Here is a 9,166-nt window from a genome sequence, read left to right as displayed (position 1 = left end):
CATTACGTGATTCAATGCCAGTTGTGCTCATTAAGAGCAACTGCTCTTGTGTTGCTAGTTGCGGAATCTGCAAACACTTGGTTGCATTGCTTTTCCAGACTGCTCATTATTCTGAATCTGGCATGTCTGTCGATCCCTCCTGTCCTTTCATGCACACAGACAGAACAGAAGTGGCATAAACCACCAACAATGGTTTGTCTTATTTCATTATTTAATGTTAGTTAATGTATCACAGTCACTTTACTAACACCATCTTTTAAATTAATAGGGGGTGAAGCCTGGACCCGTGGATGCCATGGTTGTCCTAAAGCCAAAACCAGGTGCTACTACAGCCAGTGGAGTTAGGTATGTAGTACCAAATTTAATAGGCAGATTACAGTGTGTGGTAAAAAAAATGAATGCTTTTGATCATCTGATAAGACCCTGTTCTCTTCAAGATTTAATTTAGCCTCGTTGTACTTCAGATGACATGTGATATGTGATTCACAATCAGTTGTGCTGGTGAACAGATTACAATGTGTAAAAATAAATGTTATTCACTCTTCTTTTATTTCAGAAGTACACTTTTCAAGGGCTACAGCGGTGAGCTCCCACACCCGGCCACCCTCAATCATGGACCAGTCTACGCTGGAATCAAAGCATCTGCACAATGAACATCTCGCCTGACAAGCCACTTGTGGACTCCATCTTTGGGAAGGTACAAGTTGGCAGTGTACTGTCCTATCAACAACCACCACCTCCATCTGACAGTGTTGTCATACATGAGGATGCACCCCCATTCCCGAGTCTGCCACTAGAATGTTACCATCTAAGCCCACCTGAATATTCATTTGTGCCAACACACCAAGAACAGCTACACCTAAGCTCACTTTCTGTGACCTTGTCACAATCACACCTTATTGAGGAGGCAACAAGATCCCAAAGTGCTACACCTGAGTGGCATTCACTTAGGAGAGAAAGAGTGACTGCCTCACATTTCAGAGAGGTGAGCCACGTTAGAGGTCCAGGTGCTGCAGAAAGCCTGGCAGAAAGGATAATCCGAGGGACACGACAAACAGCACACATGAAGAGAGGACTTGAAATGGAAACAGGGGCCTTAAAGGACTATGCAGTTCTGAAAAACTTGAACTTGACCAAGTGTGGGCTAGTGATTCATCCAGATGCATCTTGGCTGGGTGCATCACCTGATGGACTTGTATATGACACACTTGAGCGTCCATCATTTGGGCTTGTTGAAATTAAGTGCCCAAATGCACAAAGCTATGTAGACTGCAAATTCCTCAAAGTGGCACAAGGCCTACACAAATTGAAGGAGAGCCATTGTTATTATTGGCAAATCCAGTTCCAGTTATTGATTACTGGTATGCAGATAGCAGTGTATTAGAAGAGGTGAAAAGGAGGTGTGACATGTTTTTCTTTAACACTTACATGCCAAAATACCTCTCTATGACCAAGCAATGGAAAATCATAATGAAGACATGAACTCATGAACAATTAAAACAATTTCAATTTATTCTGTCAATTGTATTACTATTGTATTCATTAAATTTTTTTACAAATACAGTAAAAGTTAAGAAATACATAATGTATTGTGTTGTGTCAATTTTACATATAAAAGTGAAAGCATTTTATACAATTAATCATATTGCACTGTACCTTAACATTGCAGCCAATATTTACAGACTAGCATGACCTAAAGCAGGGGTCGGCAACCTTTTTGACTCGGAGCCACAAAAGCAAAATAATTGGAAATTTATTTCAGTGACGATGACATGTCACTCAAGCAAAGCGAAAGTAAATACCGGACATTTGTAAAATTCCACCCGAACATTTTTTAAAGTCTCAAAAATAATATACGTTAATTAAATACTCATTAATTCTATTCAAAAGCTGAGCTGCATCAGAGGGATAAAGAGCTGCATGCGGCTCCGGAGCCGCGGGTTGCCGACCCGTGACCGTAAAGGGATCATTTTAAGATTAGAGAAAAAAGAAATAAATAAATCACCATAATTCACATTACATCATCTGTCTAATTCTGGATTGACACGGGTGAATAATGTATTTGCTTATATTTTTCTAATTGTTTAGATGTCGATTGTCAAACTGTAAGTGGATTAAATAAAATTGGATAAATTATATTATATATATTTATGTTTTAAGAATATTTTTAGGCCCTCTGAGAGTATATGTATATATATATATACATACGGTCTCTGGTCTCAACACAGCTCCCTGTCAAATACTGCCCACTAGTGGGACAGTGATGTAGTACAAGTGACAAACTATAAAAAAAAAAACATACATTGCATAAAATTATACACATAATCACCATTAATAGGTTAAAAGCAGGAATGCTTAGATGTATAATAATTTATAGCTATAGTAAATTATATATGCTGTTTCAGTGTGCCTAAAAATACACCAATCAAAGAAGTGTGTGGATTATAGTTCTACTGTAAATTAAACATAGAAGTTATTTTTGTTGTATAGTCAAAGTCAAATTTATTTATATAGCTTTCACAACACGTCACAAAGCAGCTTTACAATCGTATGGGTCCAGATCCCTAATGAGCAAGCCAAGGCGACAGTGGCAAGGAAAAACTCCCTATGGTGGTGGGGATTAGGAAGAAACCTTGGGAGGACCAAGACTCAAAAGGGAACCCATCCTCCATTGGGTGGCCCGTTAGCACAAGTCCGTGGTGCGCAGGCTGGTTCTACAGATAATGTTTAAAGAGAGGTTTAAGGAAATCTCTCTTATTATTTGAGTGTTTGGAGTTGATTTAAGTGCTTTAGCTAATATTACTGTCATTTAATTACCCTCGCATAAGACCCAAAAACAAACACAAAAAGCAAGAACAAATGTTCAATTTAACCCACAAGCACTTAGTGTTGTGCTGAAGTCCTCCCTGAGGCCGGTCTGCAAAACCACACCCACTCAAAGGGGGCGTCAGTTCTGGCTGGGCTGGCTGGGACTGGAAGGCTCAGGTGGTAGTGCGTTGTGATCTGCTCTCGGGCAGGTAGAGGACCATCTCTAGAGACACCAGCACATTGAATTCAAAGGCGATCTGCTCCATCCTGCTAATGTGGAAGCTCTCCTCCAGCTCCTGCAAAGAGCAGAGACAGTGAGGGGCGGAGTTAGTGAAGGACCTGGAGCGCTCATTCTGATTGGCTGAGCTTCATGGGAACATGTGTTTGGAATTCAGTGAACAGAGCTCCAGAGCATGATTATACTTAGATATTATTGAAGCCATTTAATGAGAAACCTAACAATATCTCGCAGCAAACCGCTTCTTTGTGTATATTAAAATAATTCCGATATTAGCATTGTATACATCATAATAATAATAATACATTTTATTTAAAAGCGCCTTTCACAACACTCAAGGACACTTTACAAGAAATAAATAAAACAAATTATAGAGAGAACACAATACGCACCAAAGGACATAAAACATACAATAGACAATAAAGTAAATCACAGGGAATAGGCTATTTTGAACAGGTGAGTTTTGAGTCTAGATTTAAAAAGAGGAAGAGAATCAATTTTTATGGATGTCAGGTGGGAGGGAGTTCCAGGGTTTGGGAGCAGAGCGACTGAAAGCTGCTTCCCATGGTACTCATACGAGCAGGAGGCACAGAGAGATGAGTGGAAGAGGAGGATCTGAGCGAGAGGGAGGAAGATGCAATATTGAGAAGATTTGACAGATATGGGGGGACAAGATTATGGATGGCCTTGAATGTAAAGAGACAGATTTTGAAATGTATTCTATATTTAACAGGAAGCCAGTGGAGTTGTTGAAGTGGAGTTGTTGTAATGTGTTGGAATGAAGGAGTTTTAGAAATAATACGAGCAGCTGTATTCTGAACCAGCTGAAGCTTATGGAGGGACTTATACAGAAGGCCAAACAGGAGAGAATTGCAGTAGTCAATACGGGAGGTAACAAGGTTATGAACAAGTATAGATGCAGTATGGGGGGTGAGGGAGGGGCATAGACGGTTGATGTTACACAGATGAAAATATGCAGACTGGGTTATATTACTGATGTGCGAGTGAAAGTATAAAGTGCTATCTAGGATGACACCCAGACTCAATTGGCATGGAGGCACTGTGAACTTTAGATATTGTAGATTTTGAACCACAGAGCAACATTTCAGTTTTATCACTATTAAGTTTTAGGAAATTAGATGCAAAACAGGTTTTTATTTCAGATAGACAGTTTGAAAGGGATGAGCGTGGGAACAGGTGCCTGGTTTACCAGATAAGTAGAGCTGGTATCATCTGCGTAGCAGTGTAAATCAATATTATATGAGCCAAATATATTGCCAAGGGGCAAGAGGTAAATGATGAAAAGGGGTGGCCAACCCATCAGAGACCAAGAGACACTTTTTTTTTTACTGTGAATGACCCGTGTGAGTGCGCCCTAAGAGCTGATTAGTTTTACCATCGTTTTTCATGCAGTTCATAGTGCTAAATATTAGAGCCTTTACTTTTACTTTCAGTACTTAAGTACATTTGAAGGCCAATACATTTGTACATGTGTGACTGTGTGTGTCTCTTGATGTTCAAAAAAACAGTTGTGTGAGTGTGTGTGCATGAATGTGTGTGTGCTTGTATGTCCAGTGGTGGATGGTGCCATAGACATAATATACATAGACGCTTCACGGACTGACACCGCCTATTGGCGCTGACGTAACAGGTGGCCGCCATATTGGATGGGTCTCCCTTGCGCTCCAAGTACATATATTTGTACTGAAAAAGGAGTATAACAGTGTTCTCAAGTCTCACGCATTGAGCGTGTGACATACGCATCTTACCGTCTTCACACGTTCTCACGCCACACTTCAGATTTCACACGGCGAAAAAAAAAATCTAGTTTATTTACCTCTGATCCATATATATATGTCGCCCTCCACTGGCGATCGATCGCGAAATACAACAACAATGTTCACCACCCCCCCCGCCCCGCTCAACAACTTACGTTCGCCACCCACTCTCACACTCTGAAATGAATTCAAAACTTGAGAGCCCTGAGTATAATATAACTATAATAATCACAACTCTGCGAATCTTTACCCGATTTTCACAGTTTGGTTTGTTACAAACAGCAGAGATGTAGTTATGACACAGGACACTGTTACTCATTACATACACAATAAATACAGTTTGCAAATATATTTGCAAATAAATTCTTTAAAAGTCAGACAAAATGATTTTCTCAATTTTTTTTCACATTTTGTCTCTCATAGTTGAGGTCTACCTATGATGTCAATTACAGGCCTCTCTCATCTTTTTAAGTGGGAGAACTTGCACAATTGGTGACTGACTAAATACTTATTTTCCCCACTGTATGACACACTTACTTACAACTATTTGGAAAACAAAGTATAAAGACACCAGTGCAGTAGCATGTTGGACCTCTGACCAGCCAACAGCAAAGCAGTTCTTCTGTTTAGCTCGTAGCTTTGACAAAATGTTACTGTGTCTCACGCAAGAAAAAAATGGTGCATCCACTGCTCCCCACTAGCCAATGTAGTGCTTGTGAATGTACCTCTTTAGACAACAAACTTCATAAAATGATGAGGCAGGTCTCATGAGATGTAAGATGAAGAACTGCTACTTAATATGCCTCAGGGAAATATTGCTGTGTGACGAGGGACCTGATGAACCTGTGGGGTTCTCAGTAGAGAAGATCTGCACCTTCAAGTTCCTTGACATAAAGAGAACCTTACATGGACCATTCACGCTGGTCACGTGGTGCAACATCATCTCTTCTATATCAAATGCCATCAAGGTAACTAAGAGTCTGCACTATAAATGGTTTTAACTAGCTTGTCTCATTAATCAGACTCATCATCATGTCCTCTGGTAATTCAGCACAGCGTCATCAGTACAGAACATTTTTGCTTCCTCTTATTATTATATTAGTGCTTATTATTATATATTAGTGCTTCCTCCTGCCTGATTGCATTTAGACTTATTCGTGAGTTTTTTGTAAAATTAAATCTAAAGGCATTTTTACTTATTTTTACTCGGTGTGTGTTTTGCAGCAAACAGGGGTAAGCAGAGAGTTTAAGGGTATTTCCATCAATACGGATGGCGTTTTCAGGTCATCTGATGTGTCATCTTTTGAGATTTGTGTAACCCTAACACATCACTCATTTCTCAGAAAAACACTGAACCGTGTTTGGTCTTTATTTTGCTTTTCTGCCTCTTTCTTACTCTCCATCATGTAGGTCTCCAGTGCTTCTCCCTGGAGTAGAGACCACAGACAGCTGGACAGAATAAGGAGCCTTAACAAGAAGTGAATCAGGAACATCGTTTTGTTTTTTAATTGCAAGGGAGTCATATTGTCTTCTGGTTTACTTTCAGTGTTACTCATGTAACCATTATTAGTGAGTTACAGGTTAACATGTCTTAGGTTGAATGTATCCAGTATATAATTTGAGGGATTCACTATTTTCCTTGTAAACAATTATTCATGGGCCAACCAGTCAGTCATGTAATGTGCATAAGCAAAGGTTTTTGAAAATAATCTACATGAATAACTTTTGAAGGATGATTTTGTCACAAATTGTGACAATATCCCATATTTGATACATCGCCCTCCAGAAATATTGGCACCCCTGGGTAAAATTATGTTAAAAGCCTTTAAATTATTATTTTATTAATTGCAAAAGCATAACCTCACTCTGAAAAAATTAGAAAAAAAGCAACCTTCAACTCAAGTAAAAAAAATAACCTGGCAACTCACATCTCTATTATCCACTATTATTTACATTATATATGCTACCATTGGGCATAGTTATAAGCAAACATGGTGTCAATTTTCACTGCTATGCAGATGACACCCAACTTTGCATTTCAGCCAAACATGAGGACAAATCCACATTAGGAAAAATTGAGGCCTGCGTAAGAGATGTTAACTGCTGGATGTCGCTAAACTTCCTCCAACTTAATAGTGACAAAACTGAGGTTCTCCTTCTGAGCCCAAAGGCCGCAAGACAGAAAATACCAGATCTAATGCTAAATCTGGCAGACTACCCCATTACACCTGGCTCAGTAGCCCAAAATCTTGGCATCCTACTGGACTATGAACCCCCACATCTACTATGATCACATGCTGGCTTCTTATTAGTTCCAATAATTAATAAGGTAACAGCAAGTAGAAGAGCCTTTTCTAATAAGATCCCCCAACTAACTGGACTGTGACACAGTCTCAATCTTTAAGTCTAGGTTTAACATTTACTTATTTAGTTTAGCAGTTGGTTGACAGTGTAGTGGATGGATGCCAATGTCTCAGGATGCTCCCACGTCTGTGTTAATTTCTGGTTCTGCCCTTTTAGCTGGGCTGTAATAATTTAATGCTGGAGTTGCTGTCACACTCCAGAAATGTTTAAATGTCCTCTGTCCCACATATAGTCCCATGCACAGCGAATCGCCCCTGTTTCTTTTCCAATTGGCTGCCCTCCTACCCGAGAAATATTGAGACGCGGAGAGACAAGCCTTTCCTGCTATCCCCCCTAAGCCAGCCACCTCCTGCCTACCCAGTTATGAGGAAGGATCAACCCACTGCCCTGGCTCCTCTCACCACCCCGAATTCCCCCCTGCTATGGCTGTATTTCCACAGTCCTGGACTACTATTATTGACCATCAAGAAGTGTAGGGCTCTTAAGAATAAGATTAGAATTATTTATCATTCACATCACTTCTTCTTTTATGTATGTCTCTAATTCTCTAATATTGTTGTCAGAGTGTTGTCATGTTAACATCTGTTGAATGAGCTAAACCCATATATGAGTTGAACCCCTCCCTGATTGGGTCTGGAGTGGTGGTGGTGTGATTTGTTCTGTTTTCAAGCACCAGGAAAATGCACACATGCATCAGTCCACTACAACCACAGTTTGCTGCATGAATTCCTGAACAGATGACGAACCACATGCAGAAGGAAAACCACATTCCAAAACAAGGGACACCAGCCTTGAATTACTTCCTGCAGCACACCAATATTCCAGAGTTCAGAGCTATAATGAAGAAAAAAATATTTTCATAACAACCACATCCTAGGCCCCATACACTACCCAATTAAGCCAGCCTTAGATCAGCTGACTGATTCAACTTAAAACATAAATGTTTTTATATTCATAATTTGGAGAAGAGGTTGATCATGACAAGATCTCTGGGTATGTATGTCTTTTATCTGATGCAATCGTTTAGCCTACGTGTTCATATAACAAGAATAAAATGATTCTACACATTGTACATTCAGCAATTGCTACATTTTGTGATGTTTTGACAACATTGATCAGTAAGACTAACTGCTGAGGTCCCTCTCGAAGATAAAAATTTGTTGGTATATAGGCCCTCAACAGAGAGTCAACCTAAAGGTGATCATGGAAATGCTGTTAATTACATCTGTGATGTGATGTAAAATGTAGTTTTCCAATGTCTGTGAGCCTTGGGCATTAAAGGCAGAATGCAAAGACTCAAGAACACCTGAGGATGTGAGAAGTCCTGAGAGGGATTGTGTTATTGTCATACTGTGATATGGACAAAAGCAAGCTGTATTGAGAGAAGAATCTCAGGGAGAAGTGCAATGTGTGGTGATGACTGTAAGATGTAAGATGACTGACTAGAGCCAGATTGTTTGTGGAGGTTGAGGTTTCAGCACCATGGACAGCAGGGACATGTGGCGTGAAGTGCTGCCAGAATAAACGTAACTCCTAGTTACAGATGGAATGATGAAGTCACAACAGAAGTTAATGGTAGTCTCTCCAGTCTAATACACTAACACACTGAAACAAAGCATTGCAATTTCTGGTTGTAAGTCGTTGTCGAAAGCATAGTGAAACATGAAAATACAATTGAGGGGATATTTTTGTTAAACGGGGTGCTAAAAAAATTGTATTATGCTAAGCAATGTTTTAATATATTGTCTAAGAACAATTTACAAACATTTTTCAGTTTGAGCTGACAATGTTGGTAACTTTGAAATTATTTTTGCTAGTTAGCTAGCTATCAAAATATTGATGCTACAAGCTAACAGAAATGACACAGCCATGTCTACTAAAATCACCAGCTACATGGGCAAATATTAAACTATTTACAATTCACTCGTGCACTTACTCACTGTTCCTCTTATAGAATAATTTATTTAGTTCGTTTAAT

General features: G+C 39.5%; 1 long non-coding RNA gene across 1 annotated transcript; it reads left to right on the top strand.

The window, feature by feature from the left end:
• Positions 1 to 1,814, top strand: LOC143522566 (uncharacterized). Its single transcript, XR_013133056.1, has 3 exons — positions 1 to 192; positions 269 to 345; positions 557 to 1,814. It is a non-coding gene; the product is annotated as an uncharacterized LOC143522566 (long non-coding RNA).
• The last annotated feature ends 7,352 nt before the right edge of the window (positions 1,815 to 9,166 follow it).

The sequence above is a fragment of the Brachyhypopomus gauderio genome, chromosome 9 (assembly GCF_052324685.1).
Source record: "Brachyhypopomus gauderio isolate BG-103 chromosome 9, BGAUD_0.2, whole genome shotgun sequence".
NCBI classification, from domain to species: domain Eukaryota; kingdom Metazoa; phylum Chordata; class Actinopteri; order Gymnotiformes; family Hypopomidae; genus Brachyhypopomus; species Brachyhypopomus gauderio.
This window is presented reverse-complemented; position numbering and strand designations above follow the sequence as displayed.